This window comes from Dasypus novemcinctus, chromosome 1 (genome assembly GCF_030445035.2).
Source record: "Dasypus novemcinctus isolate mDasNov1 chromosome 1, mDasNov1.1.hap2, whole genome shotgun sequence".
Classification (NCBI taxonomy): domain Eukaryota; kingdom Metazoa; phylum Chordata; class Mammalia; order Cingulata; family Dasypodidae; genus Dasypus; species Dasypus novemcinctus.
In genome coordinates, this window is record NC_080673.1 from 59,472,718 (window position 1) to 59,489,848 (window position 17,131).

The 17,131-nt window shown below is 42.8% G+C and overlaps 1 pseudogene; it reads left to right on the forward strand.

Annotated features, from left to right (window-relative positions):
* Nucleotides 1–14,015: 14,015 nt before the first annotated feature.
* LOC101412626 (ras GTPase-activating protein-binding protein 1 pseudogene) lies at nt 14,016–15,400 on the forward strand (annotated as a pseudogene).
* The last annotated feature ends 1,731 nt before the right edge of the window (nt 15,401–17,131 follow it).

Sequence of the window (17,131 nt, forward strand, 5' to 3'; positions counted from 1 at the left end):
AGATTAATGAGGGGGCTGGGGTACAGAGTAGGGGGTAAGCAAGGTTTGGGGTTGTGGGAGCTGAGGGAGGCAGTGGCGAGGGGGGTGCCGGGCGAAGGAGCGGGCGAGGTGGAGCGGGGCAGGGAAGGGGTCTGTGCCTTTGGAGGATTGAAAATCTGATTTGGGCCCACTGGGGTGGAACGTGTGGGAATTGGCTCCTTTTTTATAGTGATAATGGCGCCGTAATCGTAGCCTACTGCATACAGGCGGGCTCCCCACATGCGGCCTCGTAACCAGAGGTCGGAGTTGGGGTCTTTGACTGTGAGTGTGATGGTGTTCCATCGAGTAGCATTACGCTGGAGAGTGAGGTATGGGTCTTTGTTAGGGGCGCTGGACCATCCGTGGGTGATGGTTTCACACCCCCAGGAAGGACAGTAATAGTGCATTGGATCATGGCATCCTCTGGCGGAGGATGGGCACATGTAGAAACCTGTGGCAGCGGGTTGGCCTGCCTCCCAATTATAAGATGGAAGGTTTATGCGTCCAGTAGGATTGGCGACATCAGTTGTGAAAGAGGGGGCGGAGGCGGTTACGTTTGAGGCGAGGAGCCTTTTTTGTTCGTGGCAGCTCTCGCAGGTCAAGAGGGAGAGGGTCCAATTGAAGGGCTGGTGACTCGGGTTGGCAGCGGCTGGGAGAGCGAGGGAAGCCAGGACGAAGAGAACGGCTGCGAGGCTGTGTAGAGGCATCATCTGACGGTGCGGCATCTTGATGATGGCTGGTGCTGGATCCGGGTGAACGGGGCGACCTCTGGGCCGTATCCACTGTCAATGTTATCTCTCACCGAAGGCATAGGGTGCTGATCGTTCGGTGGAACTAGTGGGTCAGTGGCAGGCCGGATGCAGCGCCCAGGAACCCAGAGCGGCTGCGGCTCAGAATCTGGAAAGACGCAAGCAAAGCCCTTCCCCTGTGCTAGGAGGGGAGCTGGATCTTGCCAATGATTTGTGGCAGGGTCTTTCCAATGGACGAGGGGAACTTGCGAGGGCTGCCACATGGGTCCCCAGTGCTTATGGGTGGGGGAGAGTCCACGGTCATCGAAGGTTAGGAGATTGTGATGAATGAGGCAGGCAGTCACGACGTCGGCTGGGGCTTTGTGGGGAGAAGAGGCCCTTTCTTTTTGAATAAGTAGCTTGAGCCGTTGGTGAGTGCGCTCGACGATTCCTTGCCCCTGTGGATTGTATGGAATGCCAAAATGATGTGTGATGTGATACATTTGCACGAAGCTGGCGAAGGCGGCACTGCGATACGCTGGTCCGTTGTCTGTTTTGAGATCCCATGGAATTCCCATGAACAAAATAGCTTGGCGAAGCACCTGGACGCAGTGTTTAGCACTTTCTCCCGCAAGAGGGACCGCATAGCACAGATGCGAAAAGGTGTCAATTGCCACATGAAGATATTTGAGGCGGCCAAATGCGCTGACATGAGTGACATCTAATTGCCACCTTGAGTTCGGGCGGAGGTCGCGGGGGTTAACACCCTGAGGCTGCAAAGGTCCAAGTGGCAGCAAGGGCGCGCAAGTTCGGCACGCGCGCACAAGGTGCTTGCAAGTTTCAATGGGTATGTCTGGAAAGAGCTTTCGGATGGACCGCGCAGAGAAATGAAATTGGGAATGCAAGAGCTTAGCTTGATTGACAAAGTCCCCAAGCCGCGGCCCATCGGTGGAGTTTTCATGAAGGGTGACTGGGTTTATCCGGTGGGTGGACACCGAAGCGTCAACAAGGTCATTTCCTTGAGCCAGAGGCCCTGGTAGGCCAGAATGGCTTCTAATGTGAGTGATGAACCAGGGCTGCTGCCGTTCTTCAAGCAGCCGTTGCACAAAGGCGAGCGCCCGATCGATGTTTGAGTCACCTGGTAGGAAAGTAGCAAGCGGGAGGCTGCGACACACCTGAAGAGTGTACAGGCTGTCAGTAAAGATGTTGAGAGGCTGGTCTGGGTGGAGATTGAGGACTGCAGCGACAGCTAGAAGCTCACCCACTTGAACAGAAAAGTCATTTGCGAACAGCAGTTGCCACGGCTCAGGATTCCCAGGAGTGTATATGATGGCAGCAAACGCCATTTTTGAGGCATCTGTGAAGGCAGTGATGGCCGAAGGGATTGGGTTCCATGCGGGCAATGGACGGAACGGGTTGGAAAACGCCAATTGAGACATTCCCTGCAGCAATCGGTGATGAGGATAGTGGTTGTCAAAGGAGCCGCGAAAGAGCTCTATTAGGCTTTGCATTTGGGCATTGTTCATGATGAGAGAGGTAACTTCTTTGGCATCTACAGGCCAGACAATGGTGTGTGGCGGAATACCATACGTTTGTATGGAGAGAAGTACTAGGTCAGTGGCCAACGCGACCCAGGCTCTTATGAAAGGGCAGATTTTTGGGAGCTTGCTTTTTGAACGTATGCAGAAAAAGGAGAGGGCCATCTTGCCACAAGAGACCTGTGGGAGTGATTGGTGTTGGCAGAACTAAAGCCAAAATTGGAAGGTTAGGGGAGAACCACTCCAGGCGGCACTGCTGCAGAGCGGCGCTAACTTGCTGGACGACTTCTCGAGTAGCAGGAGTGATGGTGATGCTGCGGGTGGCTGCAGTCGGTGGGCTGTCTTTGGTCTGCAAGAGCTTGAAGAGGGGCTGCATTTGCGCTGTTGTGATGGGGAGCGCCGAGCGAAGCCAATTGATTTGCCCGCAGAGTTGTTGGAGCTCAGTTAGCGTCATCTTGTGAGAGACGTGAATTTGTGGGCTTGTGGGCTGAATGAAGTGATGAAAATGAAAGCCTAAAAATTGAAAAGGAGGTTGGAGGTTTATTTTGTCTGACTGCACGGTGAGTCCGAGGCTTGAAAGGTGTGTCATCACTGCAAAGAGCAGGTCATTGAGGAGCGCGCTGGAACTTGATGCTAAGAGGAGGTCATCCATGTAATGGAGGATGTATGTATGCTCTGGCTGGAACTTTGAGTGTAGCGGTTCAATGGCATGGTTGACATAAAGTTGGCACATGGTTGGGCTGTTCCGCATGCCTTGTGGCAATACTCGCCACTGAAATCGCTGAGCTGCGCCTTGGTTGTTGATGCGTGGAATCGTGAACGCGAATTGTGGACAGTCCCGGGGGTGAAGAGGAATAGAGAAAAAGCAGTCCTTGATGTCGATGGTCGCCGCGTGAAAATGCTGGGGGAGTGCGGTGGGATGCGGGCATCCTGGCTGAGGTGACCCCATTGGCTTGATATGCTTGTTGATTTCGCGGAGATTGTAGAGAAGGCGGTATTTGCCAGTGTTCTTTTTGCTAATGACAAAGACTGGTGAATTGTAGGGACTAGTGGATGACTCTATATGCCCTGCTTGTAGCTGCTCTTTGACGAGGGCAGAGAGAGCTTGCAGCTTGTGAGCTGGCAAGGGCCACTGCTCGACCCAGATGGGCTCCTCTGTGTCCCATTCCAGAGGGATAGGGTCAGGTTTTGAGATGGGAGCAGTGGCCCCCAGGAGGGGGGGGGCAGCGCAGCTGAGAAGGCTTCTGTGGTGATTCGGGCCTTTAGCTGGCTGAGGACATCTCTCCCCCATAAGATGGTTTGGACAGACGAAAGGACGAGTGGGCGAATTTGGCCTTCGTGGCCTTCTTGGTCGCTCCAATGCAGAGGCTGGGATATTTTCCAGGAGGTGGCGGCCCCAGTGGCGCCGATGACTTGAGGGCCAGTGATTGAATGCAGTGACTTCGAAGGGAACACAGGAGACTTCAGCGCCGGAATCCAGGAGCCCATCGAGCCATCCCATTGATTTTGAGCTCTAATGAGGGTCTCTGGCGGTGCGTGATGGGCATTGTCCACATTATGGCTTGGGAATTCTTCTGAGGGCCTCTTGGGGGTGGGGCTGAGGCCTGCCCCGCTGGGAGTTTAAAGGCTGCTGGGAACCTTGGGTGGAACGGCAGTCGCGGGCCCAGTGATATCCTTTCCCACAACGCGGACACAGCGTAGAAGGGCCCCTTGGCCGTCGCATCGGCGGGTCTGAGCGAGGCGCTGGGCCTGGCTGGGAGCACTCGCGGACAAAGTGGCCGGGCTGGCCACACCGAAAGCAGATGGAAGTGGGGCCGGATGAAACAGCCATGGCAGAGGCAAAGGCAGTAGTGAGTGTTTTGACTTGTGGGTCGACGTCACGGCAAGCAAGGACCCATTCATGCAGAGCCTTGACGCGTATGGGAAGGACTACGGCCTGGAACGGCACAAGGCACCCGTCAATGACTAACTCTTTGGCTAACGCAAATTGGGCATCCTCGCTGGAAATTTTCCGTTGACAAGCTTCCAGGACGCAGGCGACAAATGCTGGGAAAGTCTCATTAGAGTCTTGAAGCAGTTGCGCGAGCTTGGTGGGCTGCTTGGTGGAGATTAGAGAGAAAGACCGCTGGACGAGGACTTTTACCCGGTGCCAAAACCCTGGGTCAATTTGGATGTAAGAACGAGGGTCTGCATAATTGTTGGTCCCCGTGTATGCATCGGAGGGATCGAGGACGCCAGCTTGGGCATTCTCCACGATTTGCCGGTCAACAGCCACTTGGTAATGGGCACGCCATTCAATAAATTGACCCGGTGTCAGGATGGCATGGGCTAGTGCAATCCAGTCATATGGGAGAACGAGATGGGTCCCTAACTCCTCAAGTAGTTGCTGCGCATAAGGGCTGCCAATCCCGTCTTCCTTTACAGCTTTGCGGAGGGTTCTGACCTCTTCTGCTGTAAAGGGTAGCCAAGTTTGGGGTCACTGTGGCATGGGCTGCAGATTCAGCGGATACAGCTGGGGGGTTTGAGAAGACGTGGCACCGGGGACTGATGGAACAGCCAAGGCAGGTGAAGGGCTATTGCCGTACGGTGGCAGCAAGGATAAGCGGAACATGGGTGAGAAAATGGCGGCTTAGCAGCTTCCGGCCAACAACAAAATGGCGGCGGGACCCTTCTGGGCGCCGGCCAAGATGGCGGAGCAGCCACATCCAGCAGCAGACAAAATGGCGCGAGGGGCGCTTCCGGTTTAGCGGAAGATGGCGACCGTGCAGTTTCCGGGCCCGAACCAGATGCTGACTGGGCAGGAAGAGGCGGGTAGAGGCAGGAGGAGGAGGACACCAGCGGAGAAGAAGCTGGATGTGCGCCATCTTGGGCAGAAGTGGGGGAAGAAGGCGGAAGTCCGCCATCTTGGGGAGCGGCAGGAGTGGTTTCTGTGTGCTGCGGGGAGCTCGGGCGGGGAGGTTCGCGCTCGATAGCAGCAGCAAGTTGGTTAGGCAGAGAGTCAGTGTCGGCCGGGTCATCAGGATCACAGTCTAGAGGCTGTTTAGGAGAAGCTTCATAAACGGCTTCGGTTGGAGCGCCAAGGAGACAGGCGCGAATGGCAATGAGAACGGGTAAGAGGCCTGCTGGGAAGGTACGTTTCTCATGCTCCATGGCGGAGGTGACTCGATCTATGAGTCGCGAGTATGTGTCCGGGCTCCAGAGTTGGCAGGTGGTGAGTCACAGATTAAAAGGGAGCAAGAGATCACAGTACTTTTGGAGCTGCCGCAAGGAGACGCGGACTCCATTGGCATCGAGCAGGGCAGCGAGGGCTCTGACTTGCGGCGCCTGACGCAATGACAAAGAGGCGCCCATGACGGGATAGGGATGGGACGACGGCGAGGGGTCCCTTGGGGCTCGTCCGGGCGAGGGGTCCCTACCTGGAGAGGAGGACAATCACAGCAGCAGCAGCAGCAGAGAGGGGCCAGGGGAGGAGCTGCCACGTTGGGTGCCAGTTGTAGCTGGGCGTGAGGGTTTCATCCTCGCTCAGGCCCAAGAGTCGGGGGGGCTTGCTCCTGCTGAACCACCGGCGGGGGTTGCCCCAAGAGGGAGCACCGGTTCTCCAGGCGTGGGGGACGCGTGGTTGGGGAAAAACCACGGAGACTGCTTGAGCGCAAGAACAGGTCTACTTTATTGCGGAAGTACACTTAGTTATATAGGGTTGGGTAGAGGGAGGAGTGTGCTAGCTATGGGGCAGTTGTGGATAGGCTGAAGCTGATAGACCTGAGGTAAGCAGCTACTGGGGAAGAGGGCAGATTGTAGGTTGGCAATATGGGCGGGACTGGCGGGAAGGACGGCGGGGGTTGGAAGGGGAGGAGGGGTGGCAAAAGGCGGCAACAATGCTTGAAATAATGGATGCCAGGGATTTGAACTAAGACACTGAAAATGTGGATGAAGAGAATATTCATATTTCAGATACTTAACATTTATATCAGTGACCATATAACAATATTTGATAATGAAGAATGTGAAGTTAAGAATGGCTCCCAGAATTTTAGATGGATCAGATTTATAAGGAGGAATACAGTGGTGTAGGGGAAGAGAGAACTTGTTGTATCACAGAAATAATGCTAAGTGCTTTATTAAATAAATTATTTTGTTTAATTCTCAGAACAATGCTAATAAAATAGACTCTTCATATCTATTTTATAGAAAAATACAGTACACCTTATAAATTGAAAAAAATTATTTCAATGTCCCTCAGTAAATTTGGAGCTAAACATAACAATGACAAATATATACATGAAACAAGATATGAAACCTATCTATATTGACATTAAGGGTGACAGCGGTGGTATGAAAATATCCTTCCCAGAATATGTAGGGACAGTACATTTAGAAAAGGAATGGAAAATATTGTAAATAGCATTGAAGAAATAAAAAACATTGAATAAATTGCATTTTTATGATTCTAAGAGCACATTTTTCAACATTGGAACTTTTTAAAAATTCAGGTAAATCTTTCAATATGTGTATCCATTTATATATGTAGCAATGCTTTTGCTCCCTCCTGGATATGTCAATGTGTGTGTGTTTACATTTATGTGTATGTAAACACTTGCATATATTTTAATTAGCTTCAAATGATTAAGAAAATCTTACATATAATACGTGACTCTTATTCTTTGCATTGCTTATAATCATCTAAATCCACAAATCTTTTATAATCTTTTCCAAATATTTCTGAATGATTAGCAGGTGATTATTATATTGTTATTCTTTCTGTTTCTTGACCATGGGATATCTTCATATCCAAGTTTATTCTTTCACTCTTCTCTCCACATTTTAGCAGAAAATACCCTTAATTAGATGACCCAACTTCTGCCAGACACATTATTAATGGCTTGTTTGAGCAGTGTCCAATCACAGCCAAGACTTAAAAACCAAGGTCAGTTTTTCAACATCTTCTACCTAGTCAACACTCCACTTTTTTCAAATTCTTTTTTCACTTCTAAAGTCATACTATTCAATGGGGAAATGAGATAAAAACACCATCTGTGTCCCCTATAAATAAATTCTATATACTAGATAAAACTGTAGGTTTATTTTAGCAGTATCACTTGGTCCCATGTCAATCAGAAGGGATTGGAGGTTGATAGCTTTGATAAATCTTGGCATGCTTTCTGACACTTCTTTGTAAAATATTCCAGAAAAGGGACATATTTCCAGATTAATTTTATAAGGTTTCTTTTTCTTAAAATGCTTACTTTATGTCTCAAAACTGTCACCTAACTTCCCAAAGACTTTTAAGAGATTATGTCACAATTTACAATAAAAAAATGGTTTTGTTGTGGTGGTGGTGGTTGCTACTGTTTTCATCCTTTAGCTCTGAATGTTCTAAGATGAAACACAAAGATAAGGAAGTCTTTTAACCATTGAGTAGGCCATAAGTCCCTACCCCTTTAAGCTCCTGATATTAATTCCTTGTCAAAGATAAAGAAGGTTTTCAATAAAGCTTTTTTATCACTGTGAATTCTTAACAATTATTCAGAGGTCATCATTCAATGGTGCCTCTATGTAGCTTAATAGAACACCAAATGTATTATCTCTTTACTGAGATATAGTAAAGATCACATAGGTACAAATTCTGAAGTCTTAGGTTTGCTCCTAGACCTTTCACCAAGAGAAATTGGCCAAAGGATATTCAATAAGGCCTCTGAGTAACAGTTTGCTTATATCTAAAATAAGGATACATGCATACACATATATTTAAATGTTCTTTACAAAATTAAAATAAAATTATTAATGGATTATGTGAAGAAATCCATAATAGAGAATTTTTTTCTTTATATAATTAGTATGGACAGGAAATAGAATGCAATGTTCCTTGATTAACTGCTGTATTTTTACTGCTTTGGATTAAAATTTGTCCAATGAGGGAACTAATCTGTGAGCAGGCTCTTAGTTAGTTATTTTCAATACTGAAAAATAGATATTCAAAATTATTGAGTGATGTCTAAGGATGTGAGCAGAAAAAAAAAGAAAATGGTAAGGTGGTATATGAATATACTGGATATTCCCACAGAAACAATGTAAGACAATGATATTGTTGAATAGTAAATAAGATGTCAAAAATAAGAATAAAATCATGAACTATTGTGATTAGTAATCGAAGAAAATGTGGCATTGGTGTGGAGGAAGTGGCCAGGGTGGCTGCTGGGGGTAGGGAGTGGGAGGAAAAGATGTGATGTGGGGGCATTTTCGGGGGTTGGAGTTGTCCTGGGTGGTGCTGCAGGGACAGTTACCAGACATTGTATGTTCTCCCATGGCCCACTGATTGGACTGTGGGAAAGTGTGGGCTATGATGTGGACCATTGACCAAGAGGTGCAGCGGTGCTCAGAGATGTATTCACCAAGTACAATGAATGTCTCATGATGATGGAGGATGTTGTTGTTATGAGGGGAAGAGTGGGGTGAGGGGAGTGGGGATATATGGGACCTCATATTTTTTTTAATGTAACTTTAAAAAAATAAAGACAAAAAAATAAGAATACAAGAAAAAGAAAGAAAAGAAAAGAAATAAGATGTCAGTCAGATGGTATTTGTATAATAGGTAAAAATTGTTCCATACTGTTTTAATTATAATGAATTTAGAAATACATAATTTAGAAATACATACATAAAATTATATATGGTTAGAACATATTTTCTTGAGAAAATGGTATGCACATTGATAGAGTTATTTGGTTAATTACAAGATGGGTAGACATTGAGAAAATAATTTATAATTAAAAAGATCTCACATAGTAAGAGGAACATGGTTGTCTAAATTATCCACCCATTCCATTTAGAAAGATTCAATGATCACTAGGAAGATAATCATTCATAGGCTGGAAAAATGGAAGACTTTTCTTTTTGCAGAGGATACTGATAAAAATAAGTCTTAGGTGACCCACTTATTGATTCTTCATCTTGTTAAACATCAGTTAGAAAGTGTAATATATGTCAGTGGCAGGAGAAAACTTAGGAGCATAAAAAAGATACTGAGAAGGAATGGTTAAGTTCCTGTTTCAAACTATATATTTATTTGTTATTAATATCTCAACTTGCAGGAAGAATATTTGGATGTAGTATCCATTTTCATTGGATATGTTTATATTCTGTACCAGAATAGAAATAAAGTTAAAAAGCTTATGATTTTATGGTATGTACATTTGACCAACATTCAAAAAAATCTTAACTGTAGACAAAAATTGTAATTAATCATTAATGGTAAAAAGTATTAAAATTTTTGCTGAATAAAGACAATATACAACACCTGTTGTCTTTTCCAGGCTGTTATGAAAACCATGATACAATGGATTTATATAAACAATGGGAATTTATTGTTTCACAGTTTCAGAGACTAGAAGGCTTGGTTCCTCCCAGGGTTGGTAACATTCTCACATGCTAGAAATCCTTGGAGTTCCTTGGCTTTCTTGTCACATGATGATAATCTCTTTTCTCTTCTGAGTTCCCCCGATTTCCAGCTTCTATCTCCTCCCTGTGACATTCTCCATACCACCTTTTCTTTTTTTTTTTAATTTTTAAATTTTTCTTTTTTTTAAAAATACATATATCACAAAAAATGTTGCTTTAAAAAAAATATAAGAGGTTTCCATATACCCAACACCCAACCCCACCCCATTCCTCCCACATCAACAACGTCTTTCATGATTGTGGCACATTCATTGCATTTGGTGAATACGTTTTAGAGCACTGCTACAGCACATAGATTATAGTTTACTTTGTAGTTTACTATAAGGTCTCCAGTAATAGAATTAAGACCCATCCTGATACAGTTGACCACACCTTAACTAAAAATGACATCTTCAAAAAGCTATAGCTACAATGGTTTCACACCCATGGAATGGTGTACGATTAAAAATATGTTGTGATTTTTTTTCACTTTGAGGTAAATAACTCAATCTGCCATACCTGTGAAAATATTTTGGCTAAATTATTTATATATGCCAACATAAAAAAGAATGAACAATATCCATCCAGCAAAATTTAGCAGAATTTGGTCTGAACTTACCTCAGTGCCTTTGGTGAGACGTTTACTCTATTAAAGTTATTATGATCAGAATAACATAGAATTTGAGAGTTTAGAAAGAAACCAACACATCTATGGCCAACTGGTCTTCAACAATGTGGTCAAATAATATTAATTGAGGAAAGTACACTCTCTTCAACGAATGGTCCTGGGAAACTAAATATCCACTTACAACAGAATTAAGTTGGACCACTACCTCACCCTATATACTAAAATGAACTTAAAATGCAACAAGACCTAAACATAAGAACTAAAAACCATAACACTTTTAGGAAAAAAAAGGAAAGAAATTTCCTAACCTTAGATTTCACACTGATTTCTTAAATATGAGACAAAAAGCAGAAGCAACAAAATGAATAGATTTAATGGACTTCATAAAAATTAAAAGTATTTGTATATCAAAGAACATTATCAAGAAAGTAAAAGACAATGTGCAGAATGGAAGAAAATTATTGCCAGCCATATGTCTATATAGACATTTTATATTGCAACATCAAAAAGACAAATAATTCAATTAAAAATGGGCAAAGGACTTGAATAGACATTTCTCCAGAGAAGAATACCTAAGACCAATAAGCACGTGAGGGGATGCTGAATATCACTGGTCATTAGAGAAATACAAATCAAAACCACAGTTAGATATCACTTCATACCTACTAAGATGACTCTTACTAAAAAAAAAAAAAACAAAAAGCAAATAAAAACAGAAAATAACAAGTGTTGATCAGGATTCAGAGACAATTTGGAAGCTTACTGTATCTTGGTGGGATTGTAAAATGCTGCAGTCACTATGGAAATTAGTTTGGTGGTTCTTCAAAAAGTTGAAAATAGAATTACCATATGACCTGGTAAGTCCATTTCTTGGCATATTCCCAAAAACATTGAAAGCTGAGGCTCACACAGCTATAGTCACAACAATGTTCATAGCAGAATTACTCAAAATAAACAAAGGGTGTGAGAAACCCAGGTGTCCTACAACAGATAAATGGATGAACAAAGTGTGGTATATACATACAATGGAATATTATTTATCTGTGAAAACAATGAAGCTCTGATTCATGCTATAACATGGAATAACCTTGAAAACATCATGTTGAGTGAAATGTCAGACAGAAAGATATATATTGTGTGATCTTGTTTATAGAAAATACATAGGATAAACAAAATCATAGATACAGTAGATTACAGGCTACCAAGGGCAAGAGGAATGGGAAATTGTTGCTTCCTTTGTTTGAGAGGATAAAAAAGTTTGCATAAAGAATATTGGTGATGAAAGCACAGTAGTGTGGATATAATTAATACCAGTGAATTGTACCCAGAAAAATGGTTAAAAAGTTAAAAATAAATTATTGTGGTCAGGCAGAGAAGAATCACCTGAAGACTTCACAATTTCAAATTGATTATAAAAAGGAACACTGAAGAATACTTCAGGCAATATTGTTTAAAATTAAAATATAGTAAAAATTTTTTTAAATGTTATTCAGAAGATCCAAGATGGTATAGTAGGGAAAGGCAGACATCACATCTCCAGAAATTGTGGGAAATTAGGCAGGTTTACCTAGCAGAAGGGAAGCAGTGAGACAGTGGGGACAATATAATTGGACAATTGGAGAGAGAAGCATTGGGAGATAAGGCAGGCAAGCCATTGTCTGGCCAGTACAGAAAGGGAAGCTGGGAAAGTAATTTGGTGGGAAGACACATGCTCAGTTGTTTCTGAGAGTAAGGAAAGCCACTGCATGACCAGGGGTGAGTCGAGTTTCCCAGCAGGATCTTGATGTGGGTGAATTGTGGGGTAAACAGGTGTAGAGACCAGGAAGCAGCCAGCTCAGGGAGAGAGAGGAGTAGGGTGGGAGGGGAAATAGGGTGGGGAGACAGGAACTCAGCCATTTCCAGGAAAAGAAGAGATGCCAGCCAGCACTGAAGTAGCTCCAGGGAGAGGGGAGGGAGGAGATGATTAAGCTGACTGTCATACTCATCCACCCTGGGGGGCAGAAGAACTGGATTAGGGAAGGGGTGGGCTAACAGAAACCCAAAAGCTTAGTGAACAGGGACAGGCAGCTGATGAGCTGTCAGATACTCAACAGATCTGAGGGAAAAGGGGCAAGGAGGGGTAGCAGAGGTAGGTCAAAAGCTGTCAGGTGCCCAACCAGCACTCAAGAGATTGGAGCCAGAGAACAATCCGGCAGTTGTCAGGCACCCAGCCATCTCCTTAGGAGCAGGGAAATTGTGGCACAAGCAGCCTCATGACAGGGACCTTAAACTTAAATAATTTTTAGGTTTTATATTTTTTATATTTAATTTTTCTCTACATCTGGGTTCCTTGCCTGTGGAGGGCAGGCTGCACGATAGTTGGTGAGCACTGGCAGCCTGAGACTGTTGTTAGTGGCATGAGAAGGAAGCCTGTTTTTTGCTGCTGTTGTTATTTTTTGCATTTTCAACCGTTTCTTTTATTAAAAGATACATAGATCAATCAAAATGTTACATTAAAAATATAAGAGGTTCCTATATACCCCCATGCCCCACCTCCCATCCCCACTCCTCCCACATCAACAACCTCTTTCATCAGTGTGGCACATTCATCACATTAATGAATACTTTTTGGAGCACTGCTACGTAGCATGGATTACAGTTTATATTGTAGTTTATACTCTCTCCCAGTCCATTCAGTGGGTTATGGCAGGATATATAATGTCCTGCATCTGTCCCTGCAATATCATTCAGGAGAACTCCAAGCCCTGAAAATGCCCCCATATCACACGATCCCTCTCCCTGCCCTCAGCAACTCCCATGGCCACTGTCTCCTTATCAATGATACAATTTCTTCCATTGCTAAAGTCACAATATTCCTATAGTAGAATACCAGTAAGTCCACTCTAATGCATATTTTATTCCTCCATCCTGAGGACCCTGGGATGGTGATGTCCACTCCACCTCTAAGTTGAGCAAAAGCTTAGATTCCACATGGCTGATGGTTGGGATTCTCCTGTTTGCAGTTGTGGACTTTCTTGGATTTTATCTATTGCTTTCCCTTTGTTTCTTTTCATTTGTTTTTGTCTTTTTTCTCCTTATTTTTAAGTTTCTTTTCTTTCTTTCATTTTTCCCTCTTCCTTTGCTCTTCTTTCATTGCACCATCTCTTTCTTCTCTTCTTATTTTTCCAGTCTTTTATTTTATTTTACTTTTTTTCTGTTTCTTTTCTTTTCTTCCTTCCACTTTTTTATTCTTATGTCTTATTAGGATTTTACATTCTTACTACTTATTTTACACCTGACTTTTTTTTTTTTACTATTATCCTTTTCTCTTCTTCTTTGTTCCCTTTTATGAACTTAATATTTTTTGGAGGAACACAGACAACTACGAGGATAAGTGGAACCAGATTTCAAAGAGGACCCTTAATACAAAACAAAATGAAATGAGGTCTTAGAGTAGAAAAAAGAATTAACCAACTGAATAAGCCCCTAAAAATAAACAGATGCCTAAACACCAGCAAACAATTACAAGCCATATTAAGAAAGAGGAAGAGGTGGCCCATTCTAATGAACAAACCAAAAATCAGGACTGTGTGGATGCAGTTTCATGAGGGTATTTTTGCCTTCTGCCCTACTGTGGAGCAAAGCTGGCTCCTCTCCTGCTCAGCTGCACAGGGTAAGTTGACCAAAGCAATGGTTATAGAGAAGTGTAATCCCCTGCTGATCATGCTGAATTCATGAGACAGTATTGTACACTGCTGAATCAGGCCCCAGACATGCTCCACAAATTTTATGGAAAAAACTCTTATGACCATGGGGATTTGATTCAAACAGAAAACCAGCAGTTGTTACCTACGGATAGAAAGAAATCCATAGGAAAGTGATGTCACAGAATTCTACGTACTGTCATACTAAGATCTGCCATGTGGATGCTCCTGCCACTCTAAATGATGCTGTGGTGGTGCACCTGTACTGCTTTCTAATAACAACCAGGCTTTGAGGAGATTCATGAAGATTTTGTCAATGCTCCTGAGAACTCTGTTGCAGATAAGTTCTATGTTCACAATGAAATCTTCAGATAGCAAGATGAGGTCTTTGGTGGCTTTGTCACTGAGCCTCAGAAGGAGTCTGAGAAAGTAGTGGAGGAACCTGAAGAAGGACAGCAGACATCAGAGGTGGTATCTAATGATTCTGGACCTTTCTGTGATCAGACTGTCAGTAATAAATTGGAAGAACATTTAGAGGAACTTGTTGATGAACCAGAGCTGATCCTGAACCAAAGCCAGAGCAAGAACCCATATATAAAATCCTAGACGAAAAGTTTGAACCAGTACTGAAAAAAGCTGCTTCTGAGAATGCTCAAAAAAATTCTTCTCCAACCCCTGCAGTCATAGATCAGACTGTACAATAAGCCTTGAGGACATTTTCTTGGGCATCTGTAACCAGTAAGGATCTTCCATCTAGTGGAGTTGATCCAGTTATGGGGATACCACCTCATGTTTTAAAGTACTGGCTTCACAACCCCATGCAGAGTATAAACCTGAAACTCAGATTCCACTACAGAGGCCTCAGAGGGATCAAAGAGTGAGAGGACAATGAATAAATATTCCTCCACAGAGGGGACTTGGACCAGTCCATGAGGCTGGTGAGCAAGGGAATGTTGAACCCTGAAGAATAGGGAGACACCCTGACAGTCAACAGCTTTTCATTGGCAACCTGCCTCATGAGGTGGACGAATCAGAACTTAAGTATTTCTTTCAAAATCGTGGAAATGTGGTGGAGCTGCTCATTAACAGTGATGGGAAATTACCTAATTTTGGTTTTGTTGTGTTTGATGACCCTGAATCTGTTCAGAAGGTCCTTAGCAATAGTTCCATCATGTTCAGAGGTGAGGTTCATCTGAATGTGAAGAGAAGAAGACACAGGCAGCCAAGGGAAGTGATCATCCAGATAACCACCTGAGGGGACCTGGAGGCCCTTGAGGTGGACTGGGTGGTGGAATGAGAGGCCCTCCTCATGGAGGCTTGGTACAGAATTTATGATTTGCAATGGGAAAAAGGATTGCTCCAAGGCAGTGAATTGCTCTTTGAGAATCTTCACACAGCAGTACAAACCCTATGTCCTGCAGAATGGTGAATTTCTTCAGCCAACTTTTTATAACTTCAGCAAGTTTTTGGTATCTTTTTGGCTTTAGCATCAAACTCCAACATTAAAACTCCAACATCAAAAATTTCCAACTCTGTCCTTTGCCATGCCTTTTATCTATGAGTCCCCATACACCAAGGGTGGTAGGGCATTGAGTATCCAACATATAATCTCATATACCAGAAAAGACCAGTTTACAAACATAATTCAATATTTCTTTCTGGAATTCATCGATAATATAAAACAGCTAAAGGTGTGTGCTGCCTCTCCATCCATTCCTTTCCTGAACTTTAGTCCTTCACTTCCAATTTTGTGGAATGAAATTTTAGGAATGATGGTTTTTTAAAGAAGAAAAAAAAAGGACCAAATTTCCTTGCTTATTTTGCATACAGACTGGATTATTTTTTAAACAACCATTTCTCCAAAAGAATGTGTATTGCTTACTACTCACACTTGGTGTGTTTCATTCATTGGAATATTTCTTATTTTCTATTTGTTTCAAAAACCTGTGAGAAATACAGGGTTTGATAAACATTTTGAAGGCAGGAAAAACCCAAATTGTGTCTTCTTTGAGTCATGCCAACTTCTGGTATAAAGAAGTGCCTTTGAAAAAATTGACAGTTTTGATTCTCACTGGTGTGGTTAAAAACTGAATAAAAGTTGTTAAGAGTTTTCTTTTCCTTTTGCTATGTGATCACAAAACAGTTCTAAAACCAACTTCTTTTACCACTGACATTTAAATTACAAGATAAGTTTTAAATGTGTAGAGTGAAACTAATGCTTTTCTTGAATTGCTAAAATTTTTGAAGCAAAATTTTTTCATGTTTAATTTGAATTTGCAAAAAACAACAAAAGCAACAAAAACAAAATCCAAGAAACAAATAACCAAAGCAAAACTGTTGTGTCCTCTATATATCTTTGATTTCCATCTTGACAACTGTTTAAAAAAATAATTAAGATCTGTCTTATAAGGTTCAGATTATATGGGGAGTTTAAAGTTCTTTTACATTATATATTTTCTGTTAACATTTGCTATGCCTTATTCCGAAATTAAGTCTCAACCTGGAAATTCACCTTTGAGATCAGATGCCTCTATAGAGTTATCTTTAACCCAAATAATTCAACATGTCTTGTTTTTTTTTCAGTATGTATTTAGATTGTTAATCATAACCCATAAGAAGAAAAGTAATTTTAATATTGGATTTTGTTGCTGTGCTTAAGTGTCTGCTAGTTTTTATTTTTACTTTATGTAATAGCCATATGGTAAATTTTCTATTTTGTTATGGTTCTCTATTATTGATGGATATGCAGTGGCTGTTTCTTGGAATTGCCAATTTTTATTAAAATATTTATGGAACAAAACTTAATCTGGCAATATAGACTAATACTAACTTTCATGGTATGTTATTTGTTGAGTGCTGTGTGTCATGTGAATGAAGGTTTTGTGTACATTCATGAAGCAAGCTTTTGTGTGATGATTTGTCATTAACAATTGAAAGACAACCATGTTGTCAAATACAACTTAATTTGTTTTATTCTCAACAGTGTTCATCTTTAGGACAGTTGTTTGAGGACAATATAAGATGGGAATATTTGTTTGTTTTTTTCTTACATAGAAACTATTTGCTGAAAGGCAAAGTCTTAAACTAAAGACTAAAATGAAG